Source organism: Talpa europaea, assembly GCF_964194135.1.
Source record: "Talpa europaea genome assembly, chromosome: 1".
In the NCBI taxonomy this organism is placed as follows: Eukaryota; Metazoa; Chordata; class Mammalia; order Eulipotyphla; family Talpidae; genus Talpa; species Talpa europaea.
In genome coordinates, this window is record NC_140073.1 from 94,194,504 (window position 1) to 94,212,128 (window position 17,625).

General features: G+C 43.0%; 1 protein-coding gene across 1 annotated transcript in view; it reads right to left on the minus strand.

Annotated features, from left to right (window-relative positions):
- The window catches only part of CACNB4 (calcium voltage-gated channel auxiliary subunit beta 4), a gene marked incomplete at both ends in the record, with an annotated part of 227,641 nt that overhangs the window by 130,763 nt on the left and 79,253 nt on the right, over positions 1-17,625 (minus strand). The window lies entirely within an intron of this gene.

Here is a 17,625-nt window from a genome sequence, read left to right on the forward strand (position 1 = left end):
ACCTGTGCTGCCCCAGATTCTGTATCTTCTCGACTATAACTTTGACCCACATCTCTCTTCTCACTATTACTCTTAACATATGAACATGCTGATGTCTCATTGACATTAAAGGGCAACAACCCTTCCGAGACCTTGCCTCTTCCCGTTATCAACTTACTTCTCTTTCCTTCATCACCAACATCCAGAGAGTATATCTACAGTCTTAGACTTCATTTTCTTCTACACTGTATTCTCTTTATAATCTGAACTTTATCCTCATCTCTGACTCAGACTGTTCTTGTCAAGGTTGACTAGGATGTCTTCATTGCTACATCTAACAGAACCTCATCATTTAAGACCTTTGGCATTGTTGATCTTTCTTCTGTTGGAAACTCTTCTGTTCCTAGAAACCAAAAAAACCCACTGGTCATCTCTCCAATTTTCCAAATTTCCAATCCGAGCTGTTCCTTAGCTTCAATCACCTGCCATCTTCTGATAACTCATAAATAAGTATGTTCAGTTCAAATGTAGGTCCGGAGTTCCAGAACCACAAATTCAGCTGCCTACCAGATCTCTACTCAGCCCTCCCACAGCACAGACATGTCACACTCAATCTATCCAACAATAAGCTAATTTATTCCCATCTCCTGTGACCCCAAATTCCTTAACACAAAACAGAATGGTACTTCCATTCAGTTGTCTGATTTGGAAATTTGGGGATCACTGACTCTTCCTTTCCCTCTCTCCACTGATCCCATATTCTGTTACAGTTCTCTCTAATATATTTCAAAGCTCATCTCTTTTCTCAATCCCTATTGCTTAGGCTCTCATAATTTTCCCCCCATTTTGTGATAACCCCCTTACTGGAGGTTCCTGCCTCCACACGTGGCCACTGCTGGTGTCACACATCTTTTCATTTTAATATCAAAATATTCTGCACACATTATCTTATAACTCTCTGCTTCTTAGGGATAAAATTTAAATTTTTTCATAGATAAAGTAATGTCATGTCCCGATGTAACTGACCTCATCTCTTACTGATTTACTCCTATCATATGCTCCAGCCACACCACACTCCAGTTCCTGAAGTCTTGCTCCTGCTGGCTGTGTTTCTGAATACATTGAACCCTCTTCCTCAAAAAATGTTTTGCTACCTTATTCTCTATTAGTCATTCAGAAGTCAGTCTAGGCAGAAGCCTCACCAAAAGAACACCACACTCTAATCAAAGATGACATGTCTCTGCTGTAAGATCTCACAGATGCAGGTGACAGCACAACACAGCACTTACCACACCATGCCCTCCACAGTCAGGGAGCTCCGGGAGAACAGGGACCACGTGGCACCCTTGACTCCTTAACTACCTCTGCAATGCCTGTTTAATAGAATGTGCTCCCAATTTTGTTTAATACACCAAAGAGTTGTACAAATTCTGGGATTTTAACCTTATCATTAGTAAAGGGGTTTTCAGAAAACACATTCTGATCCATTTTACTCTCTAATTATACCTATTACACCAATGTCACCACATCGATCCCTGATAAAGCCATGATTTCAACTGAATACGCACACAAAAAAGGAAGTAGTCAGCCAACTATATCAGAAAAAGATTACCATTTGCAGACACTTAATGAAAGATGGTAATTTTTTTTAATTAGCTTTAAAAAATAAAAAATAAGACCATTTATAATCTTGCTAAAATCTGGTTAAAATGTCTTTTTAAGATGCTGTTTTCTAATTGGGAGTTGGTGAATTGTGTAACTATTTAAAATGGCAATCTAGTCGGAGAAAATTTGCAATGAATTACATATGGAGTGCAAATTATTCTAAAGTTCTTTCAAAAACTACATGTCTAAGTCTTATTTATTTTAGACATTTACATCAGAAAATACCTGACAGAAGCCTGCTCGTGATGCAACTCAGATTATCTCTAACAGGCTCTTGTCAAAATAGCAATTACTGAATCTCTTTAGAAGAGGGCTTGGGTATTGCCCTAAACAGTAGAGTCAAGCAACTCATTACCTTCTAATTCAGAGTTTAGCTCCAGATTAGCCTTCGGATTCTGAGCACAGGAGCTTTATTCTGAAGACCCCATTTAGCTTTTGTCAATAACACTTAAGATCAAAATTCCAGATTGGATGGAGCCCTGCCTGGCAAGCCAGGCTTCTCAGAATTTGGTCTTCATAGCTATAAAGCTCACTGTGGAATATCTTTTCATTTAATACCCAACAAAACAACGAAGACCTGGGTTTAACTTCTGCCCTGTCTGGTGATAGTGGCTGACCAGATGACTTCCTTGTCTCACAATTCTACATGTGTAGTTCTGAACTAGGAGTAGCCAGAAGATGTCAAGCTCTGAAAAAGTGCCAAATGGCATGTCAATCATGGAAATAAGGTGTAAAGAATATGCTTCTTACTTTCTGAAGTCTTAACCATATGAATGGAGGACTTCTGAAAGTCTTTTTTGACATAACCATGAGAAACAGTAGTGGTTCATCTTTCCATCTTTCTGGCTTCCAAATTAAAACAAAAATCTGAAAATATTCCTATCTACAGAAGGAGATGCTAAAAGAGATACTTAGATATTTCTAATGATTTCTTCATTGTTCCATGATGGCAAATGTCTTAATTTGGCTTCTCCCAAAAGTGGAGCCTAAGACAAAGGACTTTAAGAGTGACCTCAGGAAGAAATAGTGAGGGTGAAAGAGTGATCAGGAAGAAGGAAAGGTCAAAGATTTGCCTTTTGAGGTAACAAGTGGCTCAATTCTACCAAGGATTTCTGAGCAACAGAATAATATGTCCTTCAGAATTGCCCCTCTAAAAAATAAGAGGTTGGGGCAGTTAAACATCATTGCTCCTGATCCACTGATTGAGAGGGTGTTAACTCCTCTGTATTTAGGGTCAATCCTTCAGCAAGGATCCAGTAGCTTCAAGGGGAAAGCTTGAGACAAAACCAAGATAGTGGAAGCAGTCTTCATGCACCAGAACTGCCCATCACCACTGCAGCTGACAAATCCAAGGTGAGTGGAGATGTGACTTGGGGCCCAAAAAGTGCCAGCTCTAGTTGGCACAGATCCTTTGTGCAATGTGGCAACTATACTGTTTTTTAAAAAAACTACTTTTCTCTTCAGTTTATTCCATTTCCTGGGAATTTTAATTAATAATGGTATATATTTGCTCCCTGCATTATTAGTTCATCTTTCAAGTAATTAAGAATGAAATGTAAGGACAACTATGGCTTAGGGAGGTTGTTAACTACATAACTATGGAAAGAAGAGAAATAAAAAAAACCATTGGCAGGAAGGACTAAGTGAATACCTACTCTGGAAGGATTTTACTTACCAACACGAAGTTCCATCTTTTTCTGTAAATAGCAAGCTGTTTTGTATGTCATTATGACAGTTCCTTGACAGGTGTGAATGCAAACCAGCACCCTGGGGAGCAAGTTTAAGTTTCTGGAAAACTACAACCAGACCTTAGTCACTGTGTCAGCCAAGTATGCCAACTCTTGGCCCTATTTCTTCCCATATTCCAACTAGGACCTACTATGCCACCCCCCCTAGAAAAAAGTTGATGTTCTGAGCACTTAGACAATGCAAGCTGAGTATTTCACATCTTTTGACTGACTTTTACTCCTCCAAAATCAAGGTCAAAGTCATGTCACTAAAGAAGCTTTGGAAATATTCCACTTCCTAAATTGCAAATGATTTCCCACGTAATGCAAACAGAAAACTTCAGTTCTTGGTACTGTCAAAATGACACCTTCATAGGCTTCCAAATTCAGTAATTACTGTTGTCTTCACACCTACTGACAGGCTGAAATTGAGTGGATCTCACACAGTTCTCAACTCTGGTACCTTTTTCAGTAGGTGTGGGAAGAAAGGACAAGAAAACATCTTGGATAAAATCAGGGTCAGAGATATGAACCATGTTTTCTACATGTTGTTTTAGCTCTCAAGGTTTGCCCACACACTTTCCTCTTGTTAGACAACATTTTTTGATCACTAACAGTCTCTAGAAATACTCTGAGACAAAGCAATTTGCAGATACCATTTTTGTTTGACCCAGGAAGCCGAGACCTACTTTCAGGGGCAGGAGCTGGGAGCCTGGGGCCCAGGAGAGATGATATTCACAGTACCAATGAAGTTGAGTCAGATTAGAAGGAGCATAGGGCAAACGTGGGAAGCAAGACTGAAACAATGCAGCAGTGAGAAATCCATAGGCCAGAGGAGGCAAACAAATAGCATGAGGAGCGAGGAAAATAATCAGAACAGTAGGCAAGCTTGGACTTCTGAACACATGAACAGGTTGGGGATCACATTTAACATTGAAATGGATAAGCCAAAGAAACTGGCTTATCCACATTTGGAGAAAACTAGTCGGATATTCCAATCATCCCCATACTAAGGTTTAAAATTTGCTATCTGCAACTTTTCTATCAGATGCTTCATGGACTTGTTGAGCAAAGTGCATTTTCCAGCCTAGCCTAATTCTAATACACACTTTAGGCCAGGTTTCTTTTAGTCCACTGATTTCTACTCATTTTGCAAATGCTTACAATGCCTTTTATACCCAAGGGAATTAAATAGACTTGAGGGCTACATGCTGATCAAAACCAGGAATTAGTCAAATTTGCAGAAACTTCAATTTTTTTTAATAGATTAACTTTTTTTTAAAGATCTATTTATTTATACAAGCACTAGGGTACAGGCCAGAGGCGCAAGTGGGTGAGAGAATCCACCAGAGACTGAGCAGGGAGCAGAATAGGCAGAAGGACTGAAATACACTGCTGAGGGGAGCAGCAGGCGAGACAGGAGAGGTCTGTAGCACCATGTGGGAATCTCCCTGGGCCAGGCAGGAATCGAACTGGCACTGCAGAAGCTGCAGACAGCTTCACAGCGCTGTGCTCAACCTGCTGTGCTGCCGGGGAGGCCCAGAAACTTCAATTTTTAAGTTCTTCAGTGCACTCTCAGTAAGACAGATTCCAAATTATTACTGACCCACTGAATACCTCCAAAACATTGGAGAAAGCTATACAAACAATTAAGAGCCCAACAACAGATGAGTGGATTAAGAAGATGTGGCAAATATATACAGTGGAATACTACTTATCTATAAAAGGAGATGACATCCTGCCATTTTCAACAACATGGATGGAACTAGAGAGGATTATGATAAGCAAGAAGAAAGACAAATACTGGATGATTTCAGCCATATGTGGAATATAAAAAACAAAGAAAGTACAGATAAAATAAATTCTTGAGGGGCCTCCCCGGTGGCGCAGTGGTTGAGCGCTGGGTTGCGAAGCTGCCGGCGACCTCTGTGGCGCCGGTTCGATCCCCGGCTGCTCCCCGGCCACCGGAGGAGGGTCCCACATGGCGCGCAGACCTCTCCTGCCGCCCGCTGCTCCCCTCAGCAGTGTACTTTGGTCCTTCTGCCTGCTCTGCTCCCCGCTCAGGCTCTGGTGAACTCTCTCACCCTCCCGCGCTTCTGACTGTACCCAGTGCATGTATAAACAAACAAAACAAACAAACAAACCAGCAAACAAATAAATAAAGCATGCCTCTATAAAAAAAAAAAAAAGAAAGAAAAAAATAAATTCTTGAAACCCAAAAGTAGAACTGAGCAGGAGGGCTAGGAGATAGGTGCAAAATGGGGAGGAGGCCCAACAGACGACGATGAAGGATTATGGGTGCTTTGGAGGTGAAGGCATTGTGAGAAAATACAATTGCAGAAATGTAAACCTAAACCCACAAAACAGACACACTGTTGTAAGTCAACATTACCTCAATAAACATAATTTTAAAATGGGAGGGAAGGTTGGCAAGCACAAATGCCAATGTAGGTACTGACATAGCTACCTATGCCCGTACATACACCAGGAGTGCTCTTGGGACCTTTAGGTGACAAAAGTAAAAGTGTATCTTGAAAACAACAAACCACAAGACCAATGAAGTTATGAGGTCAAATGAAATAACATCATATGTGTGAACTTTTTAAGTGTAAAGTTAGTTGTGTTTAGAGTTGTCCAGAGTCTTGTGCTTGCCACAAAAGGAAGCTTAGAACAATAAATTTGAAAGGCATTAACCAAAAATATTAAGGCACTAAATATGCTTCAAAGCATGATATCACTAACAGAGGTGCTTCATTCAAGTCTGTTTGCCATTTAAAAATCTGAGGAAGCTGAAGATTATGCCAGGCACTCGGACCTCATGTTGTAACACCACTCACCAGCACCTGCTAGAGCTTATCAATTACTCCTGAGATGAAGCAAGTTTTCCTGACCCCGTTTACTTAAACATTTACTCCAGGGCCTCCCCTGGTGGAGCAGCTGTTGAGCGCTGGGCTGCAAAGCTATCCGCAGCCTCTGCAGTGCCGGTTCGATCCCCAGCCACCGGCGAGGGTCCCACATGGCGCGCAGACCTCTCTGCCGCCCACTGCTCCCCTCAGCAGTGTACTTCGTCACTCTGCCTGTTCTGTTCCCCGCTCTGGCTCTGGTGAATTCTCTCATCTTCCTGCGCTTCTGACTGTACCCAGCGCTTGTATAAATAAAATCTTAAAAAAAAAAAAAAAAAAGCATTTACTCCAGCTCCCTAAATAGTTTTGATTCCACCAAGTTGCTGGAGGGCTGACCTTGCAAAAAAGGTCAAAGGGAAAACCTGCTTTTAGAAGAAGGGTTGGAATGAGTTCTTATTAAGAAGAAAAACTGTCTTGTTTTATTGTTGTTTTTCTCATACAACCATACAAACAATAACCCCAGCCCTGGTAATCCTTCAGACAATTCATATGGATCACAGGGAGGCATTACTGACAGTAAACAACAGTATGGAATTTTTTTTTAAAATCCATTTGCTTTCAGGCACCATGCCGAGCCAACTTAGAGAGAGTCTGAACAATACAACCACAGCATTCGTTGTTTTTTTAACCCCACTCATTTTCTGAATGAGATTCAAGCGCAACAAACCCAAGGCTTAACTTTTCCTGTCTGTTGGCTGGATGCTGAGTGTCAAGACCCTCGTGCATGACCCTAACAGCCACTCAAGATGCACAGCAACTCAGCCAAGAACTCAGAAGCTCCAAGTGTTAATGCTAGGTCAGCCTACGAATTGCCAAGTGACCTTATGTAATCCTTGCAGCTTTCTGTTTTTTCCATCTGCAAACTGAAGAATGTGAGTGACTTAAAAATGAATAGCCAAGTATCCACTCCCTTCCCAAGGTTTTTACCTTTCTTTTCAACTAGAGCTGAATAAACCAGCCATTTCTTTCCACAACTAAAAAATCCAGAATCCACACAACAGTTTTCTTATTATCCTTTGTTTCATTTCTATTCTGCTAGACAGAAGAATAGTTTCCAGAACTAAAAATTCAAATATTTTGCCTAGGCAGCTAAAGAAAAGGAAGGAGAGACAGTGTCATAAAAAATGTCATTACAAATAGGCATGATTCAAGAAAAGCTCTGGTTTTCAAACTGGCAGCTGTTAATTGTTGGTGTTTAAGAAAAAAGTACACAGATCCAGTCTCTAGAGAGGAGGTGTGCCAATGGTTGCCTAAATACATGCCATAGAGCATAAGGATCAAGGGATTTTTTTTTTTTACTGTGACAATAATAAAGTATTTCCTAGTCTGTAATGAGTTACATGTCCACTCCAAGCAGGTGTATGTTCACTCCAAATCCCTGGACCCTTTAAGTGTGACCTCCTTTGGAAAAAAGGGTATTTGAAGATATAATTCAATATAGGATGTTGAAATGAGATCTTCCCAGAATATTGGGTGGACCCTTCATCTAATGACAAGTGTCCTTATAAGAGAGAGACAAGGGCAAGATGACAGACTCACAGAGGGTGATATGAAGGTGGAGGCAGAGATTAGAGTGACATAGCACATGTCAAGAAGACCAGGAACACTAATGACCACCAAGAGCTAGCTGGAAGAGGCAAGGAATAAAAATCTTCTAGAAACTTCAAAGGTAGGTAATGTTGTAGATACCTGGATTTCAGATTTTTTTCCAGAACCGTGGGAAAATAAATGTATGTCACCAAGCTTGCAGTAATATGGTACAGCTGCTTCAGGGAACAAATACCAATTCTATCCATCTATAATCAAATCCCTAAATTAACCTCTTTTGAACATATAAAGCTGGCCTTTTTCACTACTGCCATTAGAAGCCATCACTGGAGAAACGTCTCAATATTCTGCAACTTTTATCAGTTTGCTTTGTTGACACATAACAAAGGCTTCCTAAACATCCATAAGACTGTTCTACTTTCTAGAAATGAATGTTTATCAAATAGGTGAAATTAAGTAAGTTGTAAACTCTGTGATAAGTGGATAGAGAACATAATCTGATGTCCCAAAACCTATTCTGTATCCTTCTGCCACATATTATCTGTGTGAACTTGCATAAGTCCCTTAATGTGTCTGGCCCTCAGCTGACTTGTAAAGTGTGAAAAGTTCCAACACCTCACACAGTTGTTAGAAGGCTCAGCTCACAAATGTGAAAGTGAGAGGGTACAGAAACCAGCAGTGCTCCTCAGGGTCTCACTGTTTCCCTCCCCACCATAAACAGGCAAACAGAGACGCTGAGGACGTCTATGTAGGAGGACCAGGGATGGAGATGGCTAATAACTATCTATTCTTGCCAAATATGGATGGGGATATTTATTCAGCACACACTCCAGAAGCTCTATTTATACAGCTGGCCTCTCCCCTGAATTTGAGCACTCTCAAGCAGAGTCTGTGTGAATTGGCAGGGAAGTGGGCAAATGGGCCAACAGTCAAACTTTTTGCTGGGTGTGTGAGAGGGGCAGCAAGCAAGTGACCGCCCCTTCCACCGAAGTAGGACAAACATGGTCATCTACCCTCCCCTCAAAGACCAAAGCTACCACTGCTTCTGTCACCTCCTTGCCAAAGTTAGGGACTCTCACTCCAAAGCAAAACCTCAGTTTCATTTAGGGAACTGCTTTTGAAGCTCTAGTCCTGGGACAAACGCGGCCACCAACTGCTCAGTATGAGGAAGTAGATAGGATCTGGGTGTTTTAATTACCCTGATAATCAACCACTCCAAGGCTTACTCCTGATGTCCATGAGATGGCGCTGTGGCATTTCTTCCCAGGCCCAGGGCAAAGTGCTCAACTCTAGTGGGTGAACCAGATCTTTTGACCATGCCAAATACATTTGAGTTTTCTACCCTATTACCTTTCTAAAATCCAATCCTATCTGCTAGTATCATCCAGAAATGCCTCAAATTTTCTTATCAGGTGATTATACCCTTTACTGTTAGCCTGCTCAAACCTAGGGATTTTTTTCTTACTTTTTGGGGAAATCATTTCAATGAGACTGTGGCTTGAAAAGGAAATACTTATGTAATTTCATTATCTTGACAAAAGTGTACCTATTTTAAAATGTGTTAATTAAAAAAAATCATTAGTCTGCTCCGCTACCTCCACCTCATTTACTGAACCAAAATTTGCAGATGTGAGGCTTACTAGTGGGTTCTTTTTTTTTTTTTAATTAATAAATTTTATTTTTATATTCCCCATACAATTGCAATCCCCCCATTCTGAACCCAATCCCTCCCCTCCCGCCCCCCAGCCCCCAAAAAGTGTCTCTGGTTCATAGTTTTTGTTGATTTTGATTTTCACTAGTGGGTTCTTAAAGCTCCTCAGGTGATTCTGATACACAGCTAGAGTTGAGAGTCACTGTGATATACCTCTTGGAATAATTAAGGCAGTGTGTAGAGTACAAAATAAATCACTAGCAGCCAGTTCATTTTGTTTAGGTACTAGGCTATGCCCCCCTAAAAGTTAATTGAAAATTACTAACCCAACTCCAGAATATAACTAGTAGTTTGCAATCGAAACCCTTTTTCAGTGGGTGCTTTGTTAAATACAATGCTTAGCAGGGGATGTCTAGCTAGATTCTATTCCTATATTCATTTCTTCCTATGTACACACAATAATAATACCCCATACTTACCTCACAAAAGTGTTAATTTATAGAATTTGAAAACAATTTATACAAACCTCGTTGACTTAAATGGGTGACAAAAGTATTGCATCAAACGTTGTGTTATCAATCCTGTAACCTTCCCTCCCAGGTTTTCACAAGAGTATTGCATTAATTCAGGCTGCCATAGCAAAGTACCATAAATTTCCTTAAACAACAAACAATTCTCACAGTTCTGGATGTTTGAAGTTTGGGATCAGGGTTCCAGCATGGTCTAGTGACAGCCCTCTTCCTGGCTTGCACATGGTTGCCTTCTGGCTGTGTCCTTGATGGAGGACAGGAATAGAAAAACTGACAGGGAGGTACGCACAAGACCAGAAACCTGGCTGACAAAATGCCAAGAGCTGGTGGTGGGGGTAGAATGGATTAGCATAGCCATTGACACAGCTGTGGAAACCAAGATCCTTAGGCGCTGAGGCCTAGATAACAAAGCATAACATCCAAGCAGGTAACCAAGGGCTCATCCAAAGATGAAGATATGGAGATTGAGCCCATTGTAGAATCTCAGGTCCCTTTCAGATTCTTCATAGTTCTCTATTAACAGCAACTAATCTAAGGTTCACAAGGGGTGACCCCTCCCAAACAGAAGACTGTATCAGTGCAGTCTTGGCAGAGGCTCCACTCCCTCTGCCCACCTATGACTATGCAGGTGCCTCTTTTCACCAACTTTCTCCTCTGCAGGGCAGCAGCCTCCTGCCTGCCCATGACCTGTACCAGGCTGGGACTTCACTTCACTGACCTCCCTCAGCGCAGGCCGCTCTCCTAAAGGCCGCCTGCCTGCAACCATGCAGGCCTCTCAGCAAACCTGTCTCCTTTGGGGCAGCTCTTCCTGCCCACTTGTATCTATACAAGTGTCTTTTACTCTTCTATGCCTTTCCCTAATAAACCTGTTCTTTAAATATGACTAACAGCCCCCCCCACCCCCCGCCGCCGTGGCGCAGCGGTTGAGCGCTGGGCTGCAACGCTGCCAGTAGCCTCTGCAGCGCTGGTTTGTTCCCCGGCCGCCGGCGAGGGTCCCACAAAAATAAATAAATAAATAAATAAGACTAACGTCTCTGTCTCATGAGAAACTCACCTGGGAAACTCGCCACGTGTCACTGAAATGGGAGCTCTGGTGACACCTTTCCCAGAGTGAACCCAAAGACCCTGCACTTCAAAACCACAGACTCCGAAAAGACATCCTCATATGGCGGAAAGAGAGAGGTCTCTTTCCTCTTGGAAAGGAAAGGATCTTGGTTTCTCCCTTCTCAGAAGGACATTAACCCCATCATGAGGATTCTACCCACATGACCTAATTACCTCCCAAAGGCTGTACTTGCAAATACCTTCATACTGGAGATCAGGACTGCCAAACTCCACTTGGGGATGCACAAACATACAATCGAAATACTATCCTCTCAAGCCTCCCCTGGTGGCGCAGGCAGTTGAGCGCTGTGCTGTGAAGCTGTCTGCAGCCTCTGCAGCGTGGGTTCAATCCCAGCTGGCCAGCGAGAATCCCACATGGCACGGCAGACCTCTCCTGTCTTGCCCGCTGCTCCCCTCAGCAGTATATTTCATCAGTCTGCCTGTTCTGTTCCCCACTCTGTCTCTGGTGAATCCTCTCACCCTTCTGTGCAGCTGGCCTATACCCCAATTCTTGTATGCATGAATAAATAAATCTCAAAAAAAAAAAAAAATACTATCCTCTCACCTGAACTTCCTTTCTGTAGGGTAAGTAAAAAAATTGTTAGGATTTTCTGCCCTCCCACAATTAGCATTAATGATAGATCCCTGCAGTCCTATATGCATGCCTGATAGCAGGCACCTGGAGTAGGGTGTGAGCATGCATAAGTGGGTGCACCTAGGCTAAGAGACTGGGCTGATAAGGGCAGTATCACAGGAATGCCAGCAGAATAGCAGAAAGAAGAACCACAGAAGTAGTAGCAGAGAAGCAGAGAGAAGAGCCCACAAGAGACTGCAGAGAGCCCAGAAAGAGTGAAAACTCGCTTGCCAGGGGCTGGGAGGCCTGCCAGCCTCCTGGTCTGCTCCCACTGCAACCCTCCCCCCCCCCACTGCCGTGTACCTGGTTGCTGCACTACAAATGGTGTTAAAAAGCTCAATAAAATCCTGAAACGCCACAGAGGGCTCCAGGACTCTCCTTTACCCATCTGCCTGGATCATAGAGAACCTGCTCTGTGCCTTCCTGGCACTACACCTCCCAATCAAAATTATGTTGACCCTGATGTTGACCCAATTATGTTGACCCAATCTTCCAAGATGATGTTCACTTCTGCCAGCAAAGGAGTTTCTCCCAGCCAACATCCACCTACCTCTGCAGTATGCCTTGGAGCAGTATCACCTGAACTGTGATGCAGATGGGCTGCTGAATAGCATGACAGTCACTATAAAGGGTCAGTGAGGGCTCTCCAGAATGCGGTGGACTGATAATGCAAGAGACACCAGGGTGGTTTGTAAGAGGTAGTTTTCGAATATTGACTTCTGCCACCCTGTGAGGCAAAGGCCTAAAGAAGCTGACCACACACGGCGCCCCAGGCAAGGAGGGCACAAACTTTCCTTGTTTACTTCAGACAAGTTCATAAACATGGATGAGGACGCTGGCCTTTCACTATCTGCAGAGGCCAAGAATCCTTTTAAACAAAACTGCTGCAGGCTCTGCTAAGTGGCTGGCTTTGCAATGCATCAGTATTCTTTTTTTTTTTTTTTATAGAGGCATGTTTTTATTTATTTATTTATTTGTTTGTTTGTTTTGTTTATACATGCACTGGGTACAGTCAGAAGCGCGGGAGGGTGAGAGAATTCACCAGAGCCAGAGCAGGGAGCAGAACAGGCAGAAGAACCGAAGTACACTGCTGAGGGGAGCAGCGGGCGGCAGGAGAGGTCTGCGCGCCATGTGGGTCCCTCCTCCGGTGGCCGGGGAGCAGCTGGGGATCGAACCGGCGCCGCAGAGGCCGCGGGCAGCTTCGCAACCCAGCGCTCAATCGCTGCGCCACCGGGGAGGCCCAGCATCAGTATTCTTAAAGTGAAGATTATTTGGTGGATGCCACCTCTTCCCACTCCCCCTCACTTCAAAACAAAACAACCATGATGCCACTTCTTGATTCAAGCTAAGAAAATTACTTTTTTCATACCAAAGGTAACTTTTTTTAAATACCAAATAATGTGGAGCAAACAGCAATCAAAGTTGTATTGTAACAGGGTGATCCCCAGGAAAGGGAGGTTCCAGGTTCCCTGCCCCACCCCAAGGAGGGTGGAGCTGAGCAGGGAGAGGAGAAGCTGCCGAGGAGACTGAGGAAGGAAGCAGGATGGAGCCAGAAGGAGACCTGGAGGAGGCTCATAGAGCAGAGAGACATGTAAAGAAATTGCGCTTGCCTTTTGGTCATGGACTGGGTGACACAGATGTGGGTGAGGGACCCATGGGGAGGTGACAATGGCATCTTTTATCTTGATTTTGATTTTGCTCTTTTCCCTCCAGACTTGTCTGGTTGTTTCTGATCCTTCTCTGTGGGTCCCCACTGGAAGATGCTTTAGACTTGTGGCAGGCTTTGGGGCCTCACTCTGGGCCAATCCTGTTTGGGTGGACTTTTACCCATGAGGGGACGGGTAACTTTGGGTGCTTGATTTAGAAACTATATTCTTTGCCTTTCCTGTATTATTTCCTAGTTGTATTAAAGTTCCTTCCCATTAAAGTCTCATATGTTTTATGTTGATGCAGTGGATGGCAGAACCTATTTAGAGCAGGCAGGTTTGCAGGGTTTGGGGTGCCCCCTGCCTGCCCTGTAACAGTATCTTCTTGGCCTTTTTTCTGCACATACATACAATACTATCGAGGTTATACGGTGACCTAGGTCTAAATATCTGCAGTGGAAGATTTTGCAGATATATCCCTAAAGCATTTACTAATGGGATCTATTACTTTTAATAATAATTCTTCCAAGATAAAATATGCAACTTGTTCATCTAACCAGTTGTCGGCTGGGGCAAATTAACCTCTCTGAACCTTGGTTTGTTCATCTATTTATCGTCTATCAAATATAAATAACATTTGTACAACAAACCACACAGGGTAGGAGTAAAGTGGGACTCAAGTGTGTGGTATGGCTGTTATTATTACTATCATCAAATAAATACAGCAGTATCAAAATGAGCTTGATGCCATTCCATGTGGTATTGGTGATGACTCAGGACTCAAAGGGAAGCATTTGCAATTGCATCAGGAAAGAGGAAACTAAGGTTAACGTCAATATGTTCATATTTGAAATAAATTAGCATTTGTGTTTTGTGTGTTTAGCAAAAAGTGAAAATAATAAAGATGCAAAGTATCTTGAAGGCATTAATTATTATGTTCCAGATTTTGAAAATACATCCCTATCAGCAACCGTCATGCAAAGCTGCTTTCTTATTCTGTGCAAATGAATTTCAATCTCCAGGATCCATATAAAATATACAGTTCTGCCTGATACTGACATTTTCTTCCTATAATTTAAAAGTATTCAACTGTACTATTTGCTTTACTACCCAGATTTTTTTTTATTATTATTAAAGGAGCTTATAATTTACACAGCCGCATTTTAAAAGAAGAGCTCCTGAAGTGTCTTTTATATTCTGGCCTCAGCTCCAAATGATAGGAGACACATTTCAGTAAAAACTTGACACTTTTTCCCAGCATTTTTTCTCTCTTCTCTGCTCTACTTTTGCATGAACACCATGCTTCAGAGACTCCTACCTCCGTTTTACTGCCTCAAGTGAACTGGGATAAGAATGTAATTCATCATTTTATTGCCTGCATTTAGATACAAAGAGAAAACTCAAGGAGCTTATAGTAGAAAAGGAAGATTTCAAAATTAGCTGGAGGTTGCTGGGATCAAGGAAGGATAAAAAAAAATCTCATGTGTTTGATTTACTTAACACATCTTTGTATGTTCTTGAGTACAACATTGTTAATTCTACAGTATATCCTGAATCAGTGTCAGTCGGGTGTCCTCTAGGGACTGCCCCTAGTTCTGGCCCTAAATTTCCCTCTGAATGAGCCCCTCACTTTCTTCTTATCTCCTCCACTACCCACCCCCAGAGAGGTCCAGGCCCTCCCTATCCCCCATCCCAGACCCTCTTATCATTTGGTAGTGCCCCGTGCACAAGTCCTACACCTGTTCCCAGTAATTTCACAGCACTGACAAGCAAAGTTTTGTTGCACTTGTACCCATGTTGGAGACAGCCTTAGTTGGGAGCACAAGTCCAATTTGCAAGAACATGTCCCAGGTTATCAAAAAATGGATAAAACACACCTTGAATGGAGCATAAGTCTCTCTCTGTCCCTGTCTCTCTCTGTCTCTGTCTCTCTCACACACACATACACACACCCCCCAAACCCTCAGCAGTCCCTCAGCCAATCCGGCCCCCCATCTTCAGTGGATCCCACAGTTGATGCGGCAGGAAACTGTCTTATATGAAGTCACAGAGTCACTTCTTTTTCCTGGAATTGCAAAATCCAACAGCAGAATGGCAGATTCCCACATCACCCAGCTAGCTGGGCTGGATAGAGGGGTGAGAGGGAGACAGAGGTGCCATGGAAATTAGGTCAAGTTGGCATTTCCCAACATAAAGACCAAAAAATGCCAGTGGTTCTGTAGGTTTTTTTTTTGGTTTGGGGTTTTTTTTTTTTTTTTTTTTTTTTTCCTTCAAGGTAGAGTCACGGGGTTCTTGTCTCCTTGTTAGGGAGCACTGCGTAGTGACATCTAGTGGCCCCAAACTAAATTACTCTTGGACTAAAGTGCCATGAAAAAAGAACAGCTTTCAGGAAACTCAGTGTTAATTTTAAGCACAATTGTGGGAACCAGTGTAGCCTAGATTTCTGCCATGATCAGGCAGAAACCCTTGGGCAGGTGACTCCCTTTTCTGCACTCCATTTCCTTGCCTATAAATCTGAGAAAAAATGTACCAAATACATGGGCTGGGCTGAGTGGAGGACTGAAGGAAGGAGATAACGTATGGCAAGGGCTAAGAATGATGCATGACACTTAGTGGCTGTAAAGAAAATAAGCAATAGCTTATTTTCATGGATAGAGTGGAAATTTGGAACATAATAATTAGTGCTAATACTTGGTGAGCTACATTACTCTCCTATTCCATTTGGCTTTGCCATGACATAAAAATATTTTAAATACTCAATAAAAATGCGTCCTTTTCCCCCCTACAATCTTCTAGTTCTGTTGACCCAGTCAGGGAGATGTGCCTCAGGGAGATGTGTCTCAGGTATAATGGGGTCTCACAAGTCCCCAGCACCACTCTGTACACCCTCAGGGATGTGAGGTCCTCACTTTGAGAAGCCCAATATTATCTAACACCTTCCCGAAAGCCCAGCAGCAGCCCACGCTGCTCCAGATTTATGGGTGAGATCTGAACTTCTCAGGTGGGGCGTCTCCATTCAGTTTGCCAAAGTCTACACCACTCACTGGGACATTGCACTAAACCACTTCTCCCATTTATCTTGCCTGCTGGTTATAAAAATACTGATTTTGGTACTTTTGTTTATACGTTAAAAGATAAAGTTCAGGGGCCTCCCCGGTGGCGCAGCGGTTGAGCGCTGGGTTGCGAAGCTGCCCGCAGCCTCTGCAGCGCCAGTTCGATCCCCGGCTGCTCCCCGGCCACCGGAGGAGGGTCCCACATGGCGCACAGACCTCTCCTGCCGCCCGCTGCTCCCCTCAGCAGTGTACTTCGGTCCTTCTGCCTGTTCTGCTCCCCGCTCTGGCTCTGGTGAATTCTCTCACCCTCCCGTGCTTCTGACTGTACCCAGCGCTTGTATAAATAAATAAATAAATCTTTAAAAAAAAAAAAGATAAAGTTCATCTCTTTTATTCTGGAATTGAAGGTCTTTCATGATTCATCCTTCTGGGCATGCTTTATTCAGACAAACCCTTCACACCAGGCACAGTCATGAATAGCTGTCCCCATCCAGCCTGTGTCCTTCCCTAGCCAGCTCCAGCTAGGTATCCAGAATACCCCTTTCCACCAAATTTCCTCCAAGGCCCACCTTAAATTCCACCAAAATCTTAGAGATTTCTCTCTGGCTGTCACAGCCTGCAGGAATCTCCTCCCTGCCTTGGTTTTGTCATCTATAAGTGGGGCTAAAAAGCTTCATAGGGAGGTAGTTGGAGCCTAAATGAGTCAACAGGCACTTGGCACCTGGCACCTGGTGCATAAACGAGGCCTTGCTTTGTCATTTTATCTTTCTCACTTGACAACTCGACCAACTATTGTCATGTTTAAGCTATGTTTTAATTGTAGTAAAATACGCATAACATAAAATTTACCATTTTAACCATCTTCAAGTGTATGGTGCAGTAGCCTTAATTACACCCCACTATAGTACAGCCATCACCACCATCCATTCCAGAACTGGAAACTCTGTACCCATTAAACATTAACTTTCCATTCCCTCCTGCCCTCCAGGGCCTAGAAACCGCCTTTCTATTTCTTGCCTCTGAATTTGATTACTATAGGTAACTCACATAAGTGGAATCATATGGCTATTGTCCTTCTGTCATGGGTTTATTTCATCTGGCATAAGGTCTCCAGGGTATATTCGTGTTGTGACAAATGTCAGAATGTCATTCCAGGCTGAATAATATCCCATCATATGTACTGCA